The sequence below is a fragment of the Papio anubis genome, chromosome 4, assembly GCF_008728515.1.
Source record: "Papio anubis isolate 15944 chromosome 4, Panubis1.0, whole genome shotgun sequence".
Taxonomy (NCBI): Eukaryota; Metazoa; Chordata; class Mammalia; order Primates; family Cercopithecidae; genus Papio; species Papio anubis.
Genome location: NC_044979.1, coordinates 9,227,102 through 9,253,888, shown reverse-complemented (window position 1 = coordinate 9,253,888; position 26,787 = coordinate 9,227,102). Strand labels below are relative to the sequence as shown.

The 26,787-nt window shown below is 49.1% G+C and overlaps 1 non-coding gene and 1 pseudogene across 1 annotated transcript; one reads left to right on the top strand and one right to left on the bottom strand.

The window, feature by feature from the left end:
- Window positions 1–757: 757 nt before the first annotated feature.
- Window positions 758–26,099, bottom strand: LOC116274438 (annotated as a pseudogene).
- TRNAC-GCA lies at window positions 17,785–17,856 on the top strand. Its single transcript has one exon. It is a non-coding gene; the product is annotated as a tRNA-Cys (tRNA).
- Window positions 26,100–26,787: the final 688 nt, after the last annotated feature.

The window sequence follows — 26,787 nt, the reverse complement described above, 5'->3', positions numbered from 1 at the left end:
AAAGAACCCACATTAACTATCAGGGGTAGGTTCCCCCGAAAAACCATGAATGTCCTGATGATGACTGGCAAGCGGCCAGCTCGGAACATGCTTCTGCCCTTAGGAAAGTGCAAATCTGACTGACATGAGATGATGAACATGGGGGATGCATTTAATTTCACACAAGTGGAGCACAGGAGGGCCTCTGCGGAACACCACCTTTTTAAGTGTCAGATGAAAGCGAAAACCAAGGCAGGTGGGACGGTCAAGGGCGGGTCTTCTGGAGGAATCAGGGGTCGAGCCTTGCAGAGATGTGGTCTCCATGGTCAAATGACCCAGCAGGTCTTCACTTTAGGAATTTGGTTTTTCTCCTGTGTCCACCTGTCCTTCCCTTAACTTTCAAAGGTGCTGACTGGCTCCAGGGAAATCTGAGACACTGATATCTGGTAACCAGATTCACCTTAAATAAATGTGTGCTTCTAATCATACCGAACCATAAGGCTGACCAATGGGTGTATGTTCTACAACTGCTACTGGCTTAAATTAAGGTTGAGGTCAGACACGGTGGCTTATATCTGCAATTACAGCACTTTGGGTGGCCGAGGTGGGCAGATGACCTAACGTCAGGAGTTCAAGACCTGCCTGGCCAACATTGGGGGTGAAACCCTGTCTCTACAAAAATACAAAAATTAGCTGGGCATGATGGCGGGTACCCATAATCCCAGTTACTCAGGAAGCTGAGGCAGAAGAAATGCCTGAATCCAGGAGGTGGAGGTTGCAGTGAGCTGAGATCGTGCCACTGCACACCAGCCTGGGAGACAGAGCAGGATTCCCTCTCAAAAATAAATAATAAATAAATAAATTAGACATTGGTTCTCAGAAGCAAGGCCGACTCTTTGCAAAGCTTTGAATTAATCTTGTTTTCAATACACAGTTGCCCCTTGAACAACATGGGTTTGAACTATGCAGGCACACTTATAAATTAATTTTCTTCTGCCTCTGCCATGCCTGGGACAGCAAGACCAACCCCTCCTCTTCCTCCAGTCTACTCAATCTGAAGATGACACTGAGGAGGATGACCTTTATGATGCTCCACTTCCATTTAATGAGTAGTAAATATTTTTTCTTTTCCTTATGATTTTCCTAATAACATTTTTTCTCTAGCTTACTGTAAGTATACAATACACAATACAAGAGCATACATAGTATGTGCTATTCCCTGTTCATAGTATCAAGACTTCTGTTCAATAGGAGACTATCCAGTAGTTAACTTTTTGGAGAGTAAAAAGTTAGATGTAGATTTTCGGCTGCTTGGGATTGGGGGCTGGCGCCCCTGGCCCCTGCGTTATTCAAGGGTCCACTATGCTCCTGCCTTCCCTCTCAGTGTCCTCCTCTCCCTCCCCTCATCCTGTGCCCGGCCTCTGTCTCTTCCTAAAAGATTAGGTTTTCCACCTGTTTCCCTGATAGAAAGTATTCATTTCTGGAGCATTAGCTGAATAAGTTAGAGATTAAAACTCAACTATAAAAAACTCAGACATAAAACCTGTAAGTTTCCTGTTTCTCCTCGGCTCTCTCTGGAAAGATCACACCCTTCCTGGCCTTTCCGTCTCTGTTTCCCGCACATCACCTGGGGCCTCCCTGGCCTTCTCCCAGCCCTTACCTGGACTCGGGTCCACAGGAACATCTGAAATCTTGGGGCCAGGGCGGCGCCAGTGGCAGGGCTCCTTCCCTTGTTCAATCTGGGAGAGGAGCTCAGGCTTGGAGATGGCGTAGTCTGAGGAAAGACAGAAGGTCAGTTTTTGTCACGTTCCAGTCAGAGCTGGGGACAGTCAGCCCAGAAAACCAACAATGGTCTAGAAATGAAATCTCTTGATTGTCATAGAGCAGGAGCTTTCAACCACAGGCAATTTTGCTCCCTGGGGACATTTGGCAAAGTCTGGAGACAATTCTGGTTGTCGTGCTCAGGGCTGGGGGAGAGGTGACTGGCATCTGGAGAGTAGAGGCCAGGGTTGCTGCCGAACATCCTACGATGCAGAGGATGGCCCCCAACACATAGAATCACCTGGTCCCAAATGTCAACAGTGCCGGGGTGAAGAAACTGCCGCAGAACGTGCATATTAAACAGCAGTGCACTTGTGCTGACGAAACAACCTCACGTCTGCACTTGCTCCTGTCCTTTCTACTAACAGGCCTTGCTGCCCTTGGCTCCAGGGTCACAAAGAGGAAATCAGAAGAGGAAATCAGCCCAGGAAAAAACACAGTCCAGGCCCTTCCTGGGCAGGATCAAACAAGGAGAGCAGAGAGTAGTAGCCCAAAAAATGAGGGAAGAGTAGTTTTGAGGCATGAAGAAAATGTCTGCTGCAAGAAGCACCATTGGCCCATGTTCTCCACTGACCTCGAGGCATGTCACCGTAAGGGCCACGCATGTCTGTAGGAGAAGGCTGAATTAGAAAAAGAGTCTTTCTCAAATGTGAGTCGATTACACACAGGCTCTGAGAGCAGGAGGGGTCTTCCCTGCTCCAAGTCAGCACCAACAGAAAGGTCCACATCCCAGGCCTGTGTAGGAGGGAAGCCACCACCTCTCCCAGCCTGGTGTTCTGGGACCCTGCACACAGGGCGAAGGGAGCTTTTAACTCCATCACCCAGGGCTGATCTTTCACAGGAGGTAACAACTCTCAAGGTCAACGTTTCTGTTGATTTACATATCACTGTCATGAAAACAACCACGTGGAGAGAGAAGTACAGGGACTTCCCAAATCCCATAATGAGTGTCAGGCCTTACCCAGGGAGACCAGAGTCTCACAGCTGCCCCTCACCACATGCCTGTATAGCTCCTTCTGCCAGTCCTCCAGCTTGCCCCACTCCTGCTCAGAGAACTACACAGCCACATCATCAAAGGCCACGGGCACCTGAAACCACAAGTGTCACACTCACTCACCCACATGCTCACAGTCTCGGCCCCGTGGCCTCCCCAACCCCAGGGTGCCCCAGGGCTACCTTGGGGGACTCCCCCTTGCTGCCCGGGGGCAGCCACAGGATGCAGAAGTTCCTGTTGCGCAGCAGGTTCTCCATGTTCTCCAGCCGCCTCTGCAGCAGCCCGTACTCCTGCAGCAGGGTTCCCAGCACGGCCCATTTGCCCTCCAGCTGGTTCCCGAACTCCACAGCTGTCTTCTCACAATCGGCCAGCTACTTCTCGGCCATCCCAGTTCAACTTTCTAGGGAAAGCAGGTGAGCAGCCTGCCATTCAATCTTCCTCTCTATGGCATGAATGTTGGCTGCCATTGTCCACGGAGAAATCTTTCAGAAACACAAGAGAAACCGGCATCATTCATTCCATCCATTGTCTTCACTGAGCCCCTCTTTCCCTAGGCATGGGGGAGCTGGGCTGGGAGCCCATATGTGTGGACAAGTGGGGCTATCCTGTACCCACATGCCAGATCTCAGGCTGGCAATCACCTGTTTGGGTATGTTAGGTCTATGTCTGGGTGGGTGCCTTTACTCCAGGCCTCTGCAGCACAATGCAGACCCTTCTCACAGTGCTTACCACCCTACGCAGTAATTTCCTACCCACGCTTATACTGTGGGCTCCCTGAACATGGTATTGCATCTTTTCATACCACAGTCCTTGACCCAAGCCTGGCACTCAGTGCAATTCTGCTACGTACACAGTGACTTAGCATTGCTCAGTATTTTAGTGGGGAAATAGTAAACTGCAGATTTACTATAGCCCAGCCTGCACCTCCCCTCATGATTACACAGGAACTGTCTATTGACGATGATGCAGCAAAACAAACAAACAAAACACAAAAAAACACAGCCGATTCACTGAAACAGCACAAACAAGAGTACTACTTATTTTTGTCCCCTTTTAATACACATAAAAATCTAATAGCCAGTTCCTCTTCCCCCAGGATAGTCTCATTTTGTCTCCTTCCCATCTGCCCCTCCCCATAAGCTAAAATTCCCATGACTGCAAATCTCCATCAGTCCAGAGATTTTTGACACTGCATGAGCCATACAAGATTCTTTCTCTTTCCCAATTCCCATCCGCTCAAGGTAAAAATGATGGCATCGATCATTTTTGTAGCTGTACCAGGAGTGGTGACATACAGTCGGGTGAGGAAAATGGACATATGCCACAAAGTTACACTTATATATGGGCAAAAACCATCTTAATTAGAGATGAGGGGCCTCCCTGTCCTTGGAAACATTCACATGGCATATCAGTGACCGGCAGCTGGGGACAAGGAAGAATGAGCACATATTGCCTTGGGTGGGGAGCTGGACTATTTGAGCCACCCACATCTGAAAATGGGACCTACAGGGCAGAGAGGAGCTCCTGGTATCCATGCCCAAGGATCAACGCCTCCTTACAACAATCTGCAAAATAATTCCTCAACAAAAGGTTGGCGATTATTTGCAAAATGAGTAAGTGGCTACTAGAAACCAGTGCAGATTCACTTAGAGAAAGTCACTGAGAACTAGAACGTGGGTGGACACCTCAAAAAATAGAGACAAAAGGAGAGTTTGACCAAAGGTAGAAAAAAAACTTGTCCAGGACAGTACTAAAGGGCCTGTCTGGCTGTTTGAAGGAAAGCAGGACCTAAAGAAGGTAGGACTCTAAGGGGTCTTCAAGGCTGGGAGGTTCTGGACAAGCTGAACTGTTTCTAGGCGAAAACCCCAATGTGGGTGGGAGTCTTGCTCTCAAGGAGTAGGTGGTCCTGCAAGTACCCGGGTGAGCTGGCTTGGTGCTGGGTTTGAGTCCGCCCTCCACCTAAGGCCACTGTTCCTTCCCTCACCTCTCCTTTCTCAGATCTATCCCTGCCACATAAAGTCAAACGCCAAGAGTTTACTCCAGAAGCTTCCTTTCAACTGGTCACCAGCTCCCCATCCACTGAAATCCTCCCCATCCTCCACGTGCATTATTACGGTCTTTGTGTGGCATGAAAGGGACCTCTGCATAAACTACTTTATTAAGAAAATACTAGTCTTTTACAGATGGACAACAGGGTGCACGGTTTTCTTTACAATTCTAATGGGGCCAGGAAGCCCTGTGCAAGGCCTTCACACTATGTGGTGGGAGGTGGCGACTGTGCGCTGCTCACTCCAGCCCAGCTTCTTACTGTCTGGTGGCTGGAATATGTGGGGCTGTCCTTAGACTCCTGCCAGGAAGCTGAAATTCTTTGTTTGAGAGGAGCTGATGGTAAGAGGAGCCGGATCCCTCACCCACTGCCCACCGGCAGGATGAAGTCCAGCCATGCAGGCCCCTTCCTAGTCTCTCTCTGCAGACTCCTTTCCCACTGCCTCCAAACCAAAACCATCTTCTCCAGGCTCATGGGCTCCTTTCTGTTCCTCAACACGCCCTGCACTGTCCCGTCTCTCTGCGCCTTTGCCCAGGCACTCCTCCCTCCCTGAAAGCACCACGGGTCTAGCTGGGCCTGAAATCCTAGCCTTCCTTAAAAACCCGGCTCAAATCACAGAGGCACAGAGAATCAGGAGAGCATCAGGCCAGGAGGGGTGGACAGCGGTACCAGGCGGCCCCCTGACGCTCCTTCCCCCGGAGACCACCGCAAGTTTCCACCTGGGCGCCAGCACTCACCCCTTTCTGTTTTGCACAATTATTGCCCGCGTACCTGTCTGCTTGGTCCTTGAACACACAGCCACTGTGTGTCTTCACACTTCCAGGTGTGCCAGCCTGGGCAAGTTAACTTCTCTAGGCCCCGGGTTTTTCTTTTGCATGACAGAGATTAACACCAGTACCCATCCCACTGGCTTGCTGTGAGGAGAGAAGGACAGAAGGACAGACTATCGCCTCAACAGGGCTTGGTGCAGTACCTGGCTCTATATCCCCTTCCGCGCCGACCCCGGGGAGCTGGGCACGTAAGGGGTATCGGTGTATGCGGATTCGAAGCCGCACAACTCCCAGGTACCACTAAGCCGCTGGGAGGAGCTGGGGGAGGGACCCACAGGCAAAGCGCCAGGCAGAGAAAGGAGCCTCGGGTGGGGAGACGCAGACTTAGGGTACAGCGGCTGGGGCGGGTGCAGGAAGTCCCGGAGAGGCCAAGGAACTTGGCGTGGGGCGGCGACAACCGTTCCGCCAGCGCTCGGGCTCGGCCCGGAGTGGGGGTCCCGGCTGGCCGGTGCAGTAGGCCCCGGCGGACCCCGCGCTCCGGTTCCCTGGAGCCCCAGGCGCGTTAGTACGGTCCGACTGCCGGAGCCCCCGTGTGCCGGGCCCGGGTCGCCCAGGGTACCCAGGCCGCAAGTCCGTGCGCGCGCTGATCGCCCTTACCGGAGCCGCGGCCGCTTCCTCCAAGGCCCTGCGCGGTCCGTCGCGGCCCGAAGAAAGTCATCGCGGTGCTGCGCGCGGCCCCACGCAGGCCCCACCTCCCAGTGCTCTCCGCAGACTGCGCCCGCCCGGCCTTGCCCCCGCCGCCGCTCCTCCCTGGCTACCCCTGCCTGGAGCCGCCCGCAGTCGCGCCAACACCTTTAGCGCCCGGCAGGTCCACGCTGTATCCTGCGAGCCGGCGCGGCCGACTAAGGCACGTGAGCCTTCCTGGAGGTAGGCAGCCGCACAGCCCCACCTGCAGCTCCGGAGACGAACTGCAGGCGCGACGCCCGCCTGGCCGGCGACCCGGCGCTGACCCCGCGACCCCTGGCCGACCCGTCACCCATCCCCCGACTGCCGAGTGCGCGCGCGCAGTCACTGCGCTGGCCCCAGTGCACTGGCAGGGCCCCCTCCCCGGTGACCTCGGGCAGTGTGACCCCCTCGCCCAGCTGGGCCCTAGGCGCGCCCGAACAGGCACTTCTGCCGCCTGAGGTCCTGGGCCTGGAGGTTTGGGCTATTTTCGGGGGGCAACTGTAACTCACCCCCCATCTGTGTTTGAAGTGGAATAAATACTTCGAACAATAGGAATATACCGGTAGACGCCACTTAACATTTTCTACCATGTGTTTATTACAGTAAATATTTTTTAATGGCATGAGCAATGGAACGCAATACCATCATTGAACATTTTGGGGAAGAACTTGGTATGGACAGATGTTCATGATACTTTAAGAGAAAAAGAGATATTTAAGAGAAAAAGAACGATCCTGTCTTTGTTTTGAAATTAACACTTTAAAACAATATATGACATCATATGTAGCGTTATATATACTCTATATATAACGTTATATATACTATATATAGTTATATATACTCTATATATACGTTATATATATCTATAGTTTTGAAAGTTTGGAAGCATACATATGTCAACATAGACTAAGCAGTTTTCTTTAATAGACCACAGGCCTTTTCCCAATTCATGTTTTTATTTTTCAATAACAAGGACAGTATTTTTAAACGAGAGAAAAATAAAAATTTAAGTCGTTAAGAGGCTGGGGATGGAGGACGCCTTAGACGGGCGCCCCCACGTGGTCACAGAGGCGCATTGCCTTTCAGATTCCTGGGCTGAGCGGGGCTCTTTCCAGCTGGGGAAACTGCTCCATGTGGTGCGGAGTCTATGGGGCTTGCCAGGCTTAGGCACTGGGATCTGAACATTCTCTGCTAGTTTCTCCTTTTTTTTTTTTTTTTTTTTTTGAGACGGAGTTTCACTCTTGTTGCCCAGGCTGGAGTGCAATGGCGCGATCTTGGCTCACTGCAACCTCCACCTCCAGGGTTCAAGCGATTCTCCTGCCTCAGCCTCCTGAGTAGCTGGAATTACACCACCACGCCAGGCTAATTTTGTAGTTTTTTAGTAGAGACGGGGGTTTCTCCATGTTGGTCAAGCTGGTCGCGAACTCAGGACCTCAGGTGATCCGCCCGCCTCGGCCTCCCAAAGTGCTGGGATTACAGGCATGAGCCACCGCGCCTGGCTGTTCTCCCCTAGTTTCTCTTCATCAGCGTGGGCTGAACGTACATCTCGGGCATCATCCGGGTTGCATTCTTGTTTGTGTATAAAAATAGAATTGCCCCAGGAGTCGTGTGGGGGAAGACCTTACTCATAGTGTTGCCAATGCTCCTGCATCCGACTTTCTTCTTCAGGTCACAGGCACTACCCAGCTATTCTCTGATGCCTCTCATCTCTGGGTGATTGTCCCTCAAATGAGGGGGTTTAGACATTTCCTGCCTGGAGCCCTTGGCATCGTTTTGTCTTTTGGAGTAAATCCCACAAAGGGTAAAATCACCCAACTCACCCCATGAGCTGTAGGAGAATGTCCCCGGACCTGCCCCCAGGGTTTTTCCTGTTTTTTTCCTTCAGCTCTTCCACGTGATTCCTTCCCCTCTCAAGTGACACATCTCCTCTGCTAGGGGTGGACCCATGTTTTATGGCTCTGAAGCTTGTGTAATCTGGAAGAACATTATTAACAAAAAGCCTCATAAAATTACAAATGTAGAAGGAGGCACAGAGCTGGTGCAGGGGAGGCACTCTGAAGCTTCCTTAGCTTCACTGTAATGTCCTGGATTAAAAAAAAAAAAAATCCAGCAGAGGCATCAAACATACCCAAGCATTGTCTAGGCTGGGGCATGTGCACCAGGGATATTGTAGGGGGAACTGGGAGTCAGGAGACCTGTCGGTTCTGTCATTAACCAGTCGAGATCCTTGGGCAAGTCAGTCAGCCCTTGCCTCATATGTAAAGTGAGGAGATTGGCCTAGACCATTCTGCAAATGTCCCTGAGTCCAGCCTTCCTTTTACCACTTGATACAGGACCCAATAGAAGACCACTGCTTCCACTCTCACTGTGGCCTTTTTGCGGGTCACCCTGCATGATAATTTACCTCTGTTATCAAGACAACAATGTGCTGATCAGTCCCTGCCCTGTTGCCTGGAAGATCCTACTCCCTGATTACCTTGGAAAAGGGGCTTATTCTTGTTAGAGGAGACAGAGATGTTATCTCCATGGCAATATGGCCCCGAGGGGAACTAGTGCTTTCATGGTGTGTCCCATGGTGTGTCCTGGAGGACATGAGCAGTGGGGCAAAGTGCAGTCTGGACTTAAGTGACCATCTGTGTGTCTCTTGAAGGAATTTAACATCATCATAGAAATCACTGTGGAATTCAGTGTTTCCCAGGTCCTCAGATCAGGAGTGGAGAGGAGTGGCTGCCTTAGCTGTCTTCTGAGAAGGTTGCCAGGACTACAAGGCAAAAGGCCTGTGGGTAAAGGAGGAAATTCCAGTAGGAAGGAAAGACAGTTCACAGATGGGACAGTTTACCAGCTCCTGTGACAACAGAAGAGGCAGGGCCTTGGCATAGCTGAGGAGGTGAAAACGAGCTAACCCAAGTGTTACTCCAAGTGTTCCTTCTAAGAGGGACAGGGCTCTGCCTGCCATCAGAAAGGTCATGAGGGAGGCTGGACACAGTGGCTCATCCCAGCACTTTGGGAGGTTAAGGCAGGAGGATCGCTTGAGGCCCCGAGTTTCAGACCAGCCTGGGCAACATAGTGAGACGTCTGCTCTACAAAAAAAAAATAATAAAAATAAAAAGTATTAGCTGGGTATGGTGGCACACACCTGTGGTCCCAGTTAGTTGAGAGGCTGAGGCAGGAGGATTGCCTGAGCCCAAGAGTTGGAGGCTGCAGTGAGCTATGATTGTTTCACTGCACTCCAGCCTGGGTAACAGTGCAATACCCTGTCACTTAAAAAAACAATGAAAAAGTCAAGTGGGGTTGTTCTCCTGCAACATTTTTTGGTCCTTGAAACTAGGTTAACATTGGCCATTTTAAGGCTTTTGGGGATTCCAAAATCCACTCAGCTACTGCCGTCTCACTATTTCTTGGAGTTACTCCTTCTCCATCATTCTCCATGTATATTAACTGAAGAAGTGAAGCTGGAAGAATCATCTTTGTCCTAGATTGCAGTTGTGTTGAAAGTGCCCTGAATGGAATACCGGGCCCAGAGAGTCAGACCCAACTCTGTCATTAAGTGTGTTAGAACAGACACCTCAGTCACACGAAGTTTCTTTTGTGGGTGTCCACCGTGACAGGAACTGGAGGGTGACTCTGAAGGCCATTTTAGCAGTGCTTTTCCAGGCTGCCACCCCCATGCAGGAACTCAAGGCAGGGAAGACACAGGATCCGGGGTATCTGAGGAGGAGAGACTGCCTCCTGTTATAAACAAGGTCAGTGAGTTTTCACTCAAGTGGGTCTGGCAGCTCCTATGAGCTTCCATCGTGAAGTGGCATCTCATAGGTTCCTGGTAATCTGGAACTATAAAAGTCAAAGATATTAATTAACCCACACAATAGCAGGATAGGGTATAGCTCAGGGGTAGAGTATTGGACTACAGATCCAACAGGACACCAGTTCAAATCCAGATAACCCCTCTGGCTTTTCAATTTTGACATTTTAAATAGGTGCCTATATTTTAACTTCTTTTCTATTAGACAGTAGAGTAAAGATTTCACTTTTTCTGGAACCAGCAAATGGTGAGGGTAGAATGTGGTGGTTTTATACATTTTAGGGAGACATGAGATATCAATCAATATGCGTAAGATGTACATTGGTTCAGTCCGGAAAGGTGGGACAACTTGAGGTGAAGGCAGGACAACTGAAAGGAGGGAGGGGGCTTCCAGGTCACAGGTAGATAAGAGACAAATTGTTGCACTCTTTTGAGCTTCTGAGGAGCCTCTCCAAAGGAGGCAATCAGATATGCATTTATCTCAGTGAGCAGAGGGGCGACTTTGAATAAAATGGGAGGCAGGTTTGCCCTAAGCAGTTCCCCGCTGGACTTTTCCCTTGACGTTAGTGATTTGGGGGCCCCAAGATTTATTTTCCTTTCACACTTAAGTGTACAGTACTTGAAACTGGACGTGTGGCTGGGTGCGGTGGCTCACACCTGTAATCCCACCACTTTGGGAAGCTGAGGCAGGCGGATCACGAGGTCAAGAGTTCGAGACCAGCCTGGACAACATGGTGAAACCCCATCTCTACTAAGAATACAAAAATTAGCTGGGCATGGTGGTGCATGCCTGTAATGCCAGGTACTGTGGAGGCTGAGGCAAGAGAATCTCTTGAATCTGGGAGGTGGAGGTTGCAGTAAGCCGAGATCACGCCACTGCACTCCAGCCTGGGCAACAGAGCAAGACTCCATCTTGGGGAGAAAAACAAAAACAAAACCTGGACCAGAACAGCATCTTCAGGAACAAAGGCTGTTTCAGCATTTCCTAGTTGTCTTAATTTTTCCCCTTGTCGATCCAGGCATTCCCCCTGGGATGGGGTGGTATTGGTCTTCTAATTCCAAGACAAACCACGAGGATTTATAGCTCAGTGAGTGAGCCCTTATAAGGCCAAGAGAGTTTGCAGAGGATGAAATGTCAACAGGTTAAAATATGAGTAAAGTTCCATGTTGTGTTTAAATTTTGTAACTATCAAAGGCAATTTTATGTCATATTTAAGCTTTAAAAGCAAACTTCTGCAGAAGGGATTATTATATCAACCATCTCAAAAGCTCAAGGATGTGATAGCATTCTATGTTTTGGAGAACAAACAGCTTTTTTGGTACAAAATCTCAAAATTCATGGAGGTTCAGCTATACAGCATAGAACTCAGAAGCACAGTTCGTGATTTTTAGTATCCCTTACACTAATCACCTTTTATGAATCTTTTTCAGAACTACCTAAAATATGTTTACTAATTCTTTTGATTTCTATGAACAACAGAAGTTTCTACTTTAGATAGGTTAAAAACAGGTTCTTGTAATAAAACTATGTGACAGCAGCAAAGTCTTATTATCTTTACATTGGATGGCAGGAAAACACAGCAGAGAAGCAAGTACTGAAGACAGAGCCTGGCCAAGTGTAGTGTCACTTGAGGCGCCGTCTAATGTGATCATTTAGCAAATGGCACTTTGCTCTACTCCCCTGAGCTGAAAATATTCTGTATCCTGTGACCTTTCTTCTTAGTATAAGATGTAGGGGCCTGAATAATAACACTGCTTTTATCTTTGGTGTCATGCTTCATAATTTCCTTTTCATTAAAGCAGATTCCTTTTGTTAACAAGATATTCGAATTTTTTATTTAGTACTTTTTTTTCCTCCAAAAAGTGGCATTGGTAACTCAAACAAGAAATGCTAGAGGGGTTGGACACCCCATTCCCCATAGTGAGCTTATTTCACATTGCAGGCCTGTTTCACAACAGTTCATATACACCGTAAATATATATACTACTTTCTACCCACAAAAACTTCAATTTTTTAAGAAGTGGTTTTTGCTGTTCTAGTTTCACAAACACTTAGAGCTTTGGCCTAGAACTTGGGTACTTGCCCCTTTCCCGTGCCTGCCTTCCAATGCCTTCTGATAGTGAAAATGGTCTCTCCGGACAGCCTCCTTCCTGTATCCCCATTACTGTTTCAGCTCCTCCACCCAAGCCCGCCAGCCCTCCAGCTATTCTGTAAACAGTCTCCGTCCTCCTTAACCTTGCTCTGCGAGTCTGTCTTTTTATCCCTCCTTTTACACCTGAAGGCCAGCTTTCCCCTGAAGCCATCCCTCCCCTTCAACCTCCAGAACTGAGAGGGTGGGTTCTCCTTCTCAGCCTCGTTCTCCACGTTGCCCCCAAACCCCAGCTCCTCCACCATCCCTCCCTGCTTCTCCTCTCTCAAAGCCATTTCCTTCCACCACGCTCTCCTCTCCATGTTTGTGTCTTCTCCACAAACTTAGTGGAAATTTTTAGAACCAGGCTAACAATCCTATTTTCCTCACCTCCTCCTGCTTTCATCCTCAGGAATGTCAAACTCCACAGCAATGTGCTTCCAATGCTAAGGCCTCACCAGATTTTCATCTTCCTGACTCTAGGAATGTTCACCAACTCCGCTCACTGTGGCTCTCAAGGTGTGCGGTGAGGCAGAGGTTCAGAGTTTTCCACCAGTGTCTTCTAGGTTGCTTCTTGGTTATCAGCTGGGCACATGGCTTCCCAGAAGGAAAACTGCACTTCCCAGACCCCCTGGAGCTGTGAGGCCACAGGCACAAGGCTGGTCAATGAGATGCAGGTGAAAGTGATGGGTGTACTTACATGGAGAGGCTTGTCTTTCCTCCTTCCTACTGGCTGGGAGGTCGATGAGATGCTAATGTGGGTGATGGCATACTGGAATGAAAGCCAAGCTGGCCAGACAGCCAGAAAGAAGAACTCGGGTTCTTGACCCTATGGAAAGCCATCCCTGGACCACCTACCTGTGGACTTCTATGTGGGAGAAAAGGAAGCTTCTGGTTTGTTTGCTTGTTTTTGTTTTGCTTCCATCCTTTGTAATTTTGCATGTTCAGCATTCATAGCCAAACCTGATCATCACTTAAACCATTCCCTTTCAAGATCTTAGAATCAAAAAAGTCCTTTTATGACATGTTTTCTGATGTTTACATGTTCTTACTGTTACCGAAAATGTTTCATTATCCTCATTTTGACCTTAATCTTGTCCACCTCTCTCTGTTCCCATGACCCCAGGGCCACCTTGGGGCTCAGCTATCTGCCTGCCCATTATTGACCCCATGTGTGGCCTCTCAGTCACGATTCAGGCTCCTTTGAGAGCTTGGCCTGTGGTCTGTCTACCTCCCTCATGAGCCCTTCTGCTTCCGCGGATACACTCGCCATTGGCCTTTTCCACCTTTTCTCTGGGGGAGCCAGTCTTTGCTGGAGTATATTGTAGAGCCAGGCAAATGGTCCCACTGGAAATCTACACCAGTTTGACCTCAACCAGTGCCTCTCTCTAATGAGCAATGATTCTATTCCTTTCTAATTCACCTCTTCTCCATTTCCCACAGTGCCTGCTTCATGCTTTGCCCTTCTTGCCAAGTAATGATTCCCACCCTACCTCCTTGATTCTCTTTGGAAGACTTTGTTTTCTACCTGGCTGAGAAGACCAAGGCCATGGAGGCCCCCCCCAGCATCCTCTGCTGCTCTGCATCTTCACCTCCTCATCCCCTCCAGGCTAAGAGGAAAAGCCTGCCTGCTCCTCTCTAGAGCACATCCTGTGTTCTTCATCCACCCTTTGGCTTTCCCTGAGATCTCATTCCATCAATATATCCTCTCTTTTTGTTGACACATTTGAGCACATTCATATATGTATTGGCCATTCACGATATACAGGGAACCCTACAGGCACATCTTTGCAGCAATTATGGCAAACTGTGTGTGCTTTGATAGACATACAGGTGCCATGGGAGCATGTGGCCGGGGTCCCGCCCATCAGGACGGTCAGGAGGGCTTCCCAGGAGAACACCCACCCAAGTGCTCCACTTCACTGAGATTGTGCTTGTCACAGTCCTTGGTGACCATGTGTCATGGGTGATTCTCATCTTTAACTCAAGCCCTCAGTAGCATTTTTTTTTTCAATTGACATTGGGGCTGTCACTGTTTTTCTGTTGTTTTCTTTGTACTTCTCTGCCACTTTTCCTCAATCTCTTTTGCTGGTTTCTCCTTAACATCCCCATTTTTAAACATTTGAGGGCCCAAGTCTTAGTTCCTAGACCATTTTTCTTTTCACTCACACTTCCTCAGTGATCTCATTCCATCCCGCGGCTTTAATGGGATGACGACCCTCAAATTTATATCTTCAGCTAACTCCTCCCCTTCGAACTCCAGCTTCATTTTTGACATCTCCATTAGACCATTTAACAGACAGATTCAATTTAATACATCACAGATTGAACTCCTGACTTCCACCACCCCCTCAAATTTCATTTCTGCTGCAATGAGAATGGCCATCTCAGAGAATGGCCACCGCATCCCGCTGGGTGCTCAGGACAGAAAACCTTGGCATTATCCTTGACTTTTCCTTTTTTCTCACACCCTGCTCTCAAATCATCAGCAAATCCTGTTCACACTGCTTCAAAATCTATCCAAAATCTGACCACTTCTCATTGCCTCCACCATCAGACAAAGCTACAATCATCTCTCATCCAGGTTATGGCGACATCTTCCTGAACTTGTGTGCCTGCTTCCACACATGTGCCCTAGTGCCCTCAGGCCAGCCAGAGGACAAACTCAGCTTATGTCATTCCTCTGCAAGAAATCCTCCAATCGCTCCCATCTAATCCAGAGTGACAGCCCATGTCCGTACACAGCCTATCCCAACAGCAAGTGAAACAGATATGGGCTCTTGAAACTAGAGGAGTAGATCAAGATGTACAAATGTTCACAGAAGTTAAAAATGGAAAATATAAGAAATACTAGATGGTAAGATGCAGGGATATTATAAGACTATTACTGGGATATCAAAGCAACTGCAGGAGGTAAGGACGTTTTCCTTGAGGAAGTGTTGTTTCAGTCATGGCGTACTGGTAAGGTAAAATATTCGTGGTAGTTATTATGCATAAGTAGTGTGTATCCCATTGGGGCTGATGTGAAAAATTCTCTCTCCTGGGTAGTGAGGCCATCCTGCTGGCTTCTTTCAGGGCACCTACTGTCCATTTTAGCCATAGAAGCTGGTGCTGGAGTTTACCTCCTTTGCCCAGCTAAGGCTTCTGCACAGTGAGATAAGGCAGGTAGTGACTCCAGCTCCAGGAAACTCTCACTGATCCCTGTGGTCTCCTTGGGCTGCCTCTGTCTGTGCCTTGTGTGTATTTCACTCTCCAAACCCCTGTTAGGACTCCCTGAGAGAAGATTATTCTAGAGATTCTATTATCTAGACAGTCTACATAGTCCTAGACATGCCCTAGACTGCCATGTTGGGACACCTGGAGCCAGTCTTCACCACATCCTGCTCACCAGAGGAGACAAGTTCTCTTTTATGAAGGTGGAATTTGCCATCACAAAAGAGGCTTGCTGGTCCACTCTCTCCTTCCTTGCTGAGGGCAATATTGCATAATTTCTGGAAGGTGGGGCAGGGAAATTTGAGAGGAAAATTTGCCCAACTGCCTTCTTTTCATCTATCCTCTTACTTCCTTGGCCCCTTAGGTCTTCTTACTACCTCTGGTTTTGTGAAGAGCTACCCCTTGGGCAAGGTCGGTCATGCCTGGAGTTCCCATGCCATGTGCAATTGTCTATATGCTGGTATAAGTACTTCAACTATTGCTAACCCTCTAGTCTCCTTACAGTTAGCACACTGGTCTGAGTAATTTATGTAATTTCCCTATTGGAAGCTTAGGGCAATTTCCGGGGGCATTCTAATGTAGGAGGAAGAGGGACTCTGGGCTAGGGTGGCCACAGTGTGCAGTCGATTCCTTGTTGATGTTTGCTCCAGCATGAGCTGCACACCGGCTGGCTGCTTCTACAGGCACGCTCAATGCAGGAAGCTATCTCCCAAGGACTGTCACTGACTCTTTTTAGGGCTGTCACAGTGAGATCCAGACTGAGAAGACAGGAGCTCGCCCGGTACTTGGGGTCGTAGGACCATTTCAGGCAGAGGGGCCTTCAGATTCCTCCTTCTCCATACAGGGGCCATTGGAATCATACAAGAGCTGCATTCATTGCTCTCTTTCTTGCTCTTCAGGAGGGCTTCCTAGCAACTGCCCTGCTGCCCCCACCCCAACTCAGCCATCTCCCTCATATAGGAAAGATGACTTGTCTATTTCTCTTGCCATACATGTGGTTTCATCACTGAGTGGGGGACTTATCCCTTCCTTGATTGTCTTCCCCCAGGTATGACTAGAAGGACCTTTCTCTGCCTTAAACAATGCTGTCACCATCACTTTGACCTTATTGTAAGCCCCAGCTGACTTGGGAGGGCAGCACTGGCATTTTTATTTTCACTGATTCCTGCACAGTTTATAAACCTCCTTGGGCATGGCACTACCCAACTATACTAGGTCCTCACCATCCAAGAGGCCTCTGGGGAGGCTGTAGGTCAGGGTGGAGAAGGCAGGTGTGGAAGAGGGTGCCATGGGACTCAACTCAAGTGTGGCTGAGGGGACGGGGGTCAGGGCCTGGGTGCTGGGCACAGGACACAGGCAGCAGGGATGCCCCTGGCCTACTGTGGGTGCCTTTTGCCCTCAGACTCACCACCCCCATCGTGATGTCCCAATCTGGTGGACAGTGGACAACTGCTGTGTTAAAAGAGAGTGACAGCATCAGAGGGGAGGTGCTGAACACCAGTGCTGCCTGGAAGGAACGGCACAGAGGAACTGGATGAGAGAAAACCTGGGAGGATCTGAAGGAGGAGGAGGAATTAGGACAATCCAGCTGCGGGAGGCAGAGAAGACTTCCTGGGGAATGTTTTACCAATTTCTCTCTTTTAGTTTTAACCACCCAGACGGCTCAGTACCTGGAAGGCTGGAAACATGGACATTTGAGTTATCACATGTGTAAATCGGAAAAGAGAAGATTCCCCCACCCACTCCCTAGTCTCTTCACCTGCTCCCCGGGTTACCATTAACTATTGGTCTATTATCATTCTTTTTTATGGCCACATAGTATTCCATGGCGTATATGTGCCACATCTTTGTAATACTGAGTATTATTATTTAAGTAACTTTTCTTTTACAAAAGCAATTTGCTTATCGCCTGGCAAATTATCATGAACAGTATTTTATGTCAAATACAAGCCCCAGACACAGGCACTGGGCCTCCTGTCAGTGCATGGGAAGGTGGCATCACCTGATTAGAGTTCTGTCCCCAGCCTAGCACGCCTCACATGATGCTCAACAACTGCTACTGTCTAAGAGAATTATCTGGATGACTTGAAGGGTCTCTCCAGTTATAAAGGTCAACAAGGCCACCAGGGTGTCCTCAACCAGGTCCACACAGAAGTCATGGGAAAAGAAGTGTTAGTGACAGGAGGGAGGCCAGAGTTCAGAGAAACAGAACTGGCCTGGACATCCCAACCTGCAGAGCTTAGTCTTGTTCTTGGTGTGTCGACACATGAAAGGGGTGTTAATTACACCATCTTTCCAGGCCTGGGGGTATAGCTCAGGGGTAGAGCATTTGACTGCAGATCAAGAGGTCCCTGGTTCAAATCCAGGTGCCCCCTACCCTGTTTTAATCACCAAAGTGGGTCCTGGATCACATGTTCCTCCCAATCCACCCTGGGGAAAAATGACACAGCCTACCTAATCTCTGACCCACAGCATATCTGAAGGGCAGACTCAATAGTCCTCATGTGATTTTATGGACTTTAAAGTTTGTAAGGCACAGACCCCTGCCTCCTGTAGCCCTCTGAGTACCACTATCCCACTTTCCAGAGTTGTTCAGAATCCCCCCATTAAGATCCATGTGATCCCCAAGAGAGGGCTGAGCCATGTCTCTAAGTCCTGCTGTATCCTCCCAACAGCATCCAGCTTGGGCTGTGGCACAGGAGAACCTGAACCAGTGGCAATATCACGCCCACCTCCAATGGGCATGAGAAATCAAATGAGCATATATTTCTGGGCTCATTGTGCTGCATCCTGCACTTTGGCTGTTTATCCCCAGGTTCTCGATTTCCCACCTGGGGCTGCTGCAGACTCATACCCTGGCCCACCCAGACCATGAACTGGGGGCGAGAAAGATTCTGGAAGGCTCTGGGAGACTATGGGCAAGGAGTGGGATGATGGAGGAAGTTAGCTGGGACTTCCCAAGGACTGACCGGACCCCATCAGACTCTTCTCTCTCCTCCATGCAGACAGATACAGATCATGGGCTCCAGCAAGGGAAAGGAAGCTGGAATCAGATTCCAAAATCAGTAAGTAAAAATAAGAATAGGCAGAGGGCACCCCGATTGGAACCTTTTGGTCAGTCCTCTAAGGCTCATCTCATTATTATCTGATGAAAATCTTGCAGTCTGTCGCTGAGGATGTCAGCGCAAAAGCCATGGCTGCTCCATGGAGGGCCTCTGGATTGACCTAAAGCTGCTTCCCCTGCTGGCCTGTCCACTGCAGCACTGGGCATGTGTGGTCATGAGAGCACATTCGCTTGCAGGAAAATAAAGGCTCATAGGCTCCACTCAGACCTCCTGAATCAGAATGCTTGGGAGTGGGGCCAAGGTGCTGTTTTTAACAAGCTCCTCAGATGATCCCAATGGAAAGTCAGATTGGGAACCGCCACTTTAGCTTGGTGCGCCATGTTATAGGCTTGAAGAGAGGTCATAATTAAGAAACATGCCGGAGCACACACGTCTGAGTAATAAAAGGTTTGTGACCAAATTCCACAAGGCTGGTCTTGGGCTCTCTCTATTCACCCAACCCTGGGCAAGACATGACCAGGCCTGCTGCCCCCTCTGCTCCCACTCCCCATCTGCTGAGCCCTTGACAGGCCCAACGAGATGCCCTGTCCCCAGAAATTACCCAACTGACTTCCAGTTGAAAGTCTAGCACTAAGAGGCACTAAATTTGCACCATGGACCTCTTGACCTGCAGGCAAATGCTCTTCCTCTGAGCCAGAAACCCACCTCAGATGAGTTCCCAAAGGACACTGCTTAAGGATGTGGCCTGCCCAGGGGAGGGATCCTCCTGAAACCCGCAATAGTTTCTGTTTACTCCAGGTCAGGTCCCATGTCCTGGCAGACCTATCTCACACCAGCCAACCCTCTCTGGCCATTGGCTCTGTCCCTCTCCCACTGACCCCTCATTTGAGTCCCAGAGCCTCCTCTGTACTGTGTGGTCCGTTCTCCTCCTTCTGTCTCAAGCTGAGTGCATGACCTTTGACATTGCTTCTTGCTGGAATGATCATCCACTACATCTCTCCTTCCTTTGCCTCTTTATTATTGCACATTTATTCTAAAATCAACCCCCCTCCACCCCACACTCACCCTCACCCTTTAGACCATGGCTAGATTTTGCTGCTGTGGCTGCTGCTTCCTCCTCCTCCTCCTCCTCCTCCTCTTCCTCCTCTTCTTCTTATTCTTTTTATAGAGCTTGTTCTGTAGCCCAGGATGGAGTACAATGGTGTGATCTCTGCTCACTGCAACCTCCGCCTCCTAGGCTCAAACTATTCTCCTGCCTTCGCCTCCCAAGTAGCTGAGATTACAGGCATGCACCACCACGTCTGGCTAATTTTTGTATTTTTAGTAGAGACAGGGTTTTGCCATGTTGGCCAGGCTGGTCTCGAACTCCTGATCTCAGGTGATCTGCCTACCTCGGCTTCCCAAAGTGCTGGGATTACAGACGTGAGCCACCCTACCTGGCCCTTTTTTTCTATTTTCTACCTTCTCCTCCTCTTTTATCCCAAGGCCAAATTCAAGGCCTTGGACTGCAGGGCTGACCCTAGGGGAGGTGGAAGCTGCCCTCCTGGTGAGCAGCCCAGTTGTCTCAGAAGGCGTCACTCAGCAGGTCAGCACATATGAGGGACAGGGAGTAGGCGTAAGCCTGCCTGTCTGGGGATCCAAAGCCCACGCCTAAAGGGGCTTCTGAACTGGGAGGAGGAATCCCTCCCTCCAGTGGCTGAGCCACGGCCCCAGGCACGTCAGAACACAGGCAAACCGGGCACCTTCCCTGACAAGACACATCCACAGGGAAACATGGTGCCTGTCCCTTGCTGTAGTCAAAAGCCACGTAGATTCCAGACTTGTGGCACAGGGGTCCCGATGGGTGGGAAAGCCCCTAGATATTTTCTGTTACTACACTGAGTGGGCAGCTTTGGCATTTGGTGGGCAGGGGCCAGGGCTGCTGGGCATTCTGTGAGACGCTTCATCAGCTTGGAGAGGAGGCTGCTTTTGCTGTCATGGAGATTTGGCAGAGTTTGGAGTTTGTTTGGATTTTTGTTGTGAATTCTCCACATCTTCTCGTAAATTCTCTCTACAGTTCTTAGATTGCTGTTCTTTCCTGAAAAATGCCCCAGCCTTCACATGAGAGCCCAGGGAGGCTGTGCATTTAACTGAATGTAGCAACTGCAGGATCCAATGTTGCCTCTGGTTTTCTGCTATGTCACGCGGGAGCCTTAGAGAAGATTCTCTCAGCATAATGCTGGAAGCTCTAGGAGCCCTTCCATGAGTTGCATGGAGAAGCCGGGCCTTTGCTCTAGCCTAGTAGTTCTCCATGCATTAGTATCGGCCCCCTACCTACAGCTTCTCCTGTTTTATGGCAGCTGGGTCTCTTGCCCTCAGTGGGCTCCATTTCAGCCAATCACAGACACCAGTGTATGTAGCTCTTCTGCTGTTGTGAGCCCTGGTCTGCTGGATTCCCATCCAGGAAGAACCAGCTGGATTTTTATTGACTTCAGTACAACCAGACCTGACAATTAACTCCAGTGTCCTCCCACATACTCATTTCTCGAGGATTGCTTGCTTGCAGATCACACCTGGTACCAATTTCTGTTCTAGTCACAGACACAGGCACAAAACTAGAACCTGACTTTGTCTAATGGAAACAGATGAAACCATCGCTGACAGTACCAGGAGCTCAAAGCACTGATGGGAAGGTGTGAACTTAGAATCACAGCAAAGTCACGGCAGAGAGTGTGCTGGCCAGGGGTCACTGCAGCCCTGCCGGATGCTGGCTGCAGCCACCAGCCCTGGTGCTAGACCAGAGCTCTGCCGTCGTGGGATGCAGTTTATCAGCCCCACCTTGCACATAGTCCACATTCAACATCTGAGCAGGCCCTTACCACCCGAGGTCGAGGCAGGAATATGTGGCACACCTATTTGATGCAGCATGTTGCAGAGCTATGCTTTCCTCCAAGACTCACATTATTTTGGGTTCCTAAAGTCATATAATAATACAAACATCCACCTCAAGCCACAAGAGAGGGACTGAGTCAGCACCAGAGGGCTGGGTGGCAGTGCCCATTGCCTTCCTCATAAGTTTTCAGAACAACAGCTGGCTCAGGGGATAAAAGCATAAGAGCCAGGGGACAGCTGGATTTGAGCCAGGGACCTCTTGGTCTGTAGTCAGATACTCTACTCCTGAGCTACACTTTCTCTCTGCTGTAACTTAGGTTTAGCATATTGACCACTGTGGCCTCACCCACAGACTCCAGCACGCTGTAACTTCCATTTGCTGCTTTTAGTCTACCCCTGGCACCCAGCAGATTGATCTCACTACACAGTGCCCCTTTGGGCCATGAGCTCACCCTGTCCTGTGCTTCCTGTGAACTCCAGAAGTCTCCTCTGCCCTGACCTGAGGTTTCCCTCCCTCAGTACCCATCTGGGGATACCACCACTTCCCTCACCCCAGGACCACTGGATGTACTTTCGGGTTTCTCTACCATGTACTCCTCTGCGGTCTTCTTCCCTCACCCTATGGCCAAGACTTGGCAGAGTCTGCAGAGACTTGCTTGACACTGCGGGAGACATTTGTCCAGAAAGGCTGCCATCTCCATGCTAGGCTGGGATGCAGCCCCGTCTCTCACAGGAGGCCCCACACTGGCAGGTCAGCACAGCTGGGGAGGCACCAAGCCTGGATACCTGGAGGACTTAAAGACCAGGCCCTAAGGGCCTCTGAACTAGGACTAAGGACCCTCTCTTTGTCCTGCCCAAGCCCCTGGCCTCCCTGGCAGCAGGACAGACTACACTGAAGAATGTGCACCTTTTCTCTGGCAGGCACACCTGTAGTGATGGATGCCACTCCCAGACCATCCGAGCACCTAAGACACCTGATGGATGCCAGGATCACAGCCACCCCAGGGGCTACTGATGATGTGGCAAAGATCTGTTAAGAATGGATTCAATAATTCTTATTACACAGACAAGTTCCATGTGAGAAAGAAAGAGTGACAGAGAGAGAGAGAAAGACAAAGAAAGAAGAGAGGAGAGAAAACGAAAGAAAAGATGAAAGAAAGAAGAGAAAAAGAGAAAGAAAAAAAAGAAAGAAGAAGGGGAGAGAGAAAGAAAAAAGAAAGAAGAAAGAAGGAAGAAAAGAAAAAAAAATACTACTTTTCTTGAAAATCTCATGTCAGTATCTCCTGGCCTCTTGTTGAGTACATTACAGATTTTCAACAAATGCTTGTTGACTTAAAAATACATAGAACATTTAGGAAACACAATAAAAATCAGGAAGAAAACAAATAATCCTATAATCGCACCAGTAAAATAACTCCTGTTCAGAGTTCGGTATCTATTCTTCCAAACTTAAAACGCACAGCCCTGGGCAGAGGATTGAAGTGCTTGCTGCTGCAGGGTTGACCCAGGCCCAGCTTCTTGGTGCTCTCCCGTCAGCCTCCTTTCTATTTGGAGCTGCCTTTCTCCCTTACCAGTGTCCCCTGTCCTGTTCTGTAAGCATAAGAATTTTGAATTTAACAGCAGGCATATCCCTGAATTTATCTTCCTTTTATATCAAAATTATTGTAATTCTTTAAAAGGTGGTGGGTACTCTCATACAGGGCTGCTGGGATGAACTGCAATTGGGGTATCTTTTCTGGAAGGCTGCTTGGCAATAAAAATGTTTAAATATCTGCATTTGCTTTGTCTCATATAAGTGTGCAAAAATGTACATACATGGCTGGTCATTGCAGTGCTCTTTGTGAAAACGAAAACTGCATAGATACACATTCTGTGTAGGTGCTGAGAACTCCATGAGAAGACCATTTGAATGGACACTGTGTGTGGCTCTGCAGGCTATGAAGGCAGCCATTGCCACCCAACATGTGGTGGTCAAGGGCAACTTCTAGCCTCTTCCCCTTCATCCTCAATTTGAATTAGAGAATTCATTTTAGCTGTAGTGTCTTTCACTGGTTGACAAAGATATGCAATTAAAATGGTTTTCAAAGATGCCAGGGCTCCAGGAAATAAAGTACTTCTAAATAACGTATTGAAGGGGTTTTCTCCTAACCATTGTGTTGGTGGAAGCTACGGGGCTGGGAGGGAGGGAATGTCACATGAATTTAGTACATTTCACCTTTCCAGTCTTTTCAAGTCTAGAGTTGGCCAGGCACAGTGGCTCACGACTGTAATCCCAACACTTTGGGAGGCTGAGGCGGGCAAATCACGAGGTCAGGAGTTCGAGACCAGCCTGGCCAATAGGGTGAAACCCTGTCTCTACTAAAAAATACAAAAAAAATTAGCTGGGCATGGTGGCATGCGCCTGTAGTCCCAGCTACTTGGGAGGCTGAGGCAGGAGAATCGCTTGAGCCTGGGAGACGGAGGTTGTAGTGAGCCGAGATCGCACCACTGCACTCCAGCCTGGGCGACAGAGCGAGACTCCGTTCAAAAAAAAAAAAAAGAAAAGTGTAGAGTTACTGTTCAGGGCATCTCAATTTCATCTGTCTTTGAACAATTTTGATTTCTGATTTTAATCAGCAAGTTGAGCAAATAATAAAATAATCCCCAGCTGCTCCGAGTAGGACATCAAATGCAGAATTCAATAGCACTAAATGCAGTAGAATTTAACTGTTTCCACCCTCCTTAGACAACTGCTGTCGAGAAATCACTTCTGCACACATTCCCCAGATTTTTCGTGCCATAAGTCAGAATAGTCTGGTGATTATTTTTGTGTTGAAGCTTCCATCTTCAAGGTGTGACTTTGTAATTGACTCTGTGAGTATGCTAAGATTTTCTCAAATTGTGGATCGAAATAAAAATGGAGGGTGTGGTGAGGGAAGAGGCGGAGCAGCGCTGGAACAAGGGCAGCAGGAGAAGCAGGGTTGTCTTTGGCTGGCAGAGGAGGTGCAGAAGACTTCATGTTAGGTATAGTTTGGGTTCTACAAATCTTCCATGGATCCCCGTGACCATTCCTGGGGGTCTCATTCTTTCCAGATCAAAGCCCTAGATGTTCCTGTTTTTAATTAATTAGTTAATTTGAGACAGAGTCTTGCTCTGTCACCCAGGCTGGAGTGCAATGGCACGATCTCGGCTCACTGCAACCTCCGCCTCCTGGGTTCAAGCGATTCTCCTGCCTCAGCCTCCTGAATAGCTGGGATTACAGGTATCCATCATCACACTCAGCTAATTTTTGTATTTTTACTAGAAACGGGATTTCACCATGTTGTTCAGGCTAATCTCAAACTCCTGACCTTAAGGATCTGCCTTGGCCTCCTAAAGTGCTGGGATTACAGGCATGAGCCATCAGGCCGGCCCAGAGTCCTAGATTTTCACACTAGGAAGGCTGTAATTGAGCAATCTTGCAGAATCAAACACTGCCTTTGGCTCTCTGCTAAGCCTCATGGCAGCTAAAAAGGAGAGATTTTGGTTCTTTTCATTGAAATTTTGTTGTTTCTTTCTCTATGCTATCCCAGTACATCAGCTACACTGCCAGCTTCCAGTTCAATGACAAGAAGCAAACGTGTATCCGGAAGCCTGGTCCCTAGTGGGCACTTCATTCCAGATGACCACCAGCAGTAATATTCTTAGTTATTTTGCCAGTGTGGGCTGTAGGTTATACCATATTCCCAGGCCCAAAGATTAACTAGACTGCCTCCAAATTTAGCCTCAGCCAGTCTGGATAATCAATACCATTTTCATAATTATCTGTTGCCTGAAACCCACTCCCAACACCAACTTATGTAGCAGGTAGAAAATCTGGGTACACGGCTGGGCACAGTGGCTCACACTTGTAATCCCAGCACTTTGGGAGGCCGAGGCAGGCGGATCACAAGATCAGGAGATCAAGACCATCCTGCCTAACATGGTGAAACCCTGTCTCTACTAAAAATACAAAAAATTAGCCGAGCGTGGTGGCGGCGCCTGTAGTCCCAGCTACTCGGGAGGCTGAGGCAGGAGAATGGCGTGAACCCGGGAGGCAGAGCTTGCAGTGAGCCGAGATTGTGCCACTGCACTCCAGCCTGGGCGACAAGAGTGAGACTCCATCTCAAAAAAAAAAAAAAGAAAAAAGAAAAAGAAAATTCGGGTACAAAACCAGAAGCTAGCTTTGACTACCTGAAACAGATAAGGTGACAGTTGTCAGGCAATTCATAACACTGAAGGAAAGCCTGCAGCAAGAGGCTGAGGAGTTGGGCAGGATCCCAGGGGCACTCGGCAGCCAGGCTTCAGTCAGAGCCACACCAGCACAACGGGCTGTGACGAGAGACTTCACGCTGTTCTGAGCATTCAGGTGTAGGGAAAAAAAGAAAGTGACTTCCTACTGGATCCATGCCGAGCTACCGCAAAATAAACTCTAAACTCCTCATTTCTGTGTTACACTCATTTGATTACCAAACTCTGAGTGGCGAATTCCCCTACCCAAGCTTGCTGGAGATGTCAGACAGCACCTCCACCCGCTGGAGACCCTCGATGCGCCCAAGACCAGCTGTGTCAGTACAGCCAGGTGGCTGCTTCTGCTGCACACCGCCCCCCTCCCCCAACAGCTGGAGGGGCTTCTCTTGCCCTAGGCCCTGTACAAAGCCTTTCGGGTGGGAGCAGCACACCATGGGTAGTAACTGCGCTCTCTCGAGCCCCCTCTGATGGTGGTCGGGTGGGAGCAGCACACCATGGGTAGTAACTGCGCTCTCTCGAGCCCCCTCTGATGGTGGTCGCAAACAGGGCAAAGTGCAGGATGTGGTCTTTTCTGGGATGTTCTGATGTTACCCAAATTACTGGATCTCCAGAAGCTTCACAGATGCAGCAGAGCCACCAATAGTCCCAAATTATGTGAATATTTCCCACTCCTCAGTGCAGTGTCCAGCCAAATGGCTGAAGGGCCTATTAGGGGAAATGTGGCAGGAAGATCCACAGTCCATGACTGGGTATTGTGGCAGAGTTCTTTTCTCAAGCTTGGCTGTCTCGTCATCAGGGGAGGCAGGATCTTTGAGCAGATTCAGACCTGGGGAATGGGTCAGGAGCCAGGAACCTCCATTGTGCGGGCTATGGTGGTAGTTCAGGTCTACACATCCAGGGGACCACGATGGGCTTCCCATTCTCAGGCCTAAAAACCTCACTACTGATGAGTCACAGCCAAGACCTGTACGGCACAGACCACAGAATAACACCCAAACTTCGCTTTGGGCTAAAGTATCACACTGCTTGGACTCTGACACCCTAGGATCATCCCAGCCCCACTGAAATCAGGGGCTCCCTTTCCGCTATCATCCCTCCCACCAGCATCTCTGTCCACAGAGA